The 593-nt window shown below is 65.6% G+C and overlaps 1 protein-coding gene across 1 annotated transcript in view; it reads right to left on the bottom strand.

The window, feature by feature from the left end:
• DRAXIN (dorsal inhibitory axon guidance protein) overlaps window positions 1-316 on the bottom strand; it is a 35292-nt gene extending 34976 nt beyond the window's left edge. Inside the window, exon 1 of the mRNA XM_011935820.1 lies at window positions 286-316. The gene's annotated coding sequence lies outside the window, so the exon portion shown is untranslated. The remainder of the gene's footprint in view (window positions 1-285) is intronic.
• Window positions 317-593: the final 277 nt, after the last annotated feature.

Raw genomic sequence — 593 nt, 5'->3', positions numbered from 1 at the left:
CAAAGTGCCGCCGCGGGGGGTCCTCGGTGGACCCCAACAATGGAGCTAGGCTGCGCGCTCAGCTGCGGCCGCGTCTGGCCGGGCAGGGGCCCGGGTCTGCAAAAGGATTATTCCGCCTAGACTGTCAAAAGGGACGGAAGAAATGCCCAGGGCTGGGGAGGCGAGACGGGGAACGGCGGGGCCTTTGTAGCCGCAGAAAGTGCGCAGAGTGGGCGGGCGGGGTTCTCTGAGAGGTCGCTTCTGGATGTGGGGGTACAAAGGGTGTTCAAAGTGCTGCCAGCTCACCTGGGGCGCCGACGGTGCACCCGTGCCCCCTTTCCCGATAGGGAAGGAAGAAAGACAACGGCCCCAACACACACACACACACACACACACACACACACACACACACGCGGCTCGGCTGTCGCCACGCCCCGTCCAAAGCCGGCCTGAAGCTTCTCAGACCGGCCCAACCCGGACAAAACCAGCGCTGGGGCCGGCTCATCCATCACCGCGCGGGGCGCCGTGTCCTGACGACCCTGGGAGTTCGGGAATGCTGGGTTATGGGTCCCGTGGCTCCCATAACTCACGACGGGGTCGGTGGGGCCACGGAC

Source organism: Colobus angolensis, unplaced genomic scaffold, assembly GCF_000951035.1.
Source record: "Colobus angolensis palliatus isolate OR3802 unplaced genomic scaffold, Cang.pa_1.0 Scaffold149, whole genome shotgun sequence".
Taxonomy (NCBI): Eukaryota; Metazoa; Chordata; class Mammalia; order Primates; family Cercopithecidae; genus Colobus; species Colobus angolensis.
This window is presented reverse-complemented; position numbering and strand designations above follow the sequence as displayed.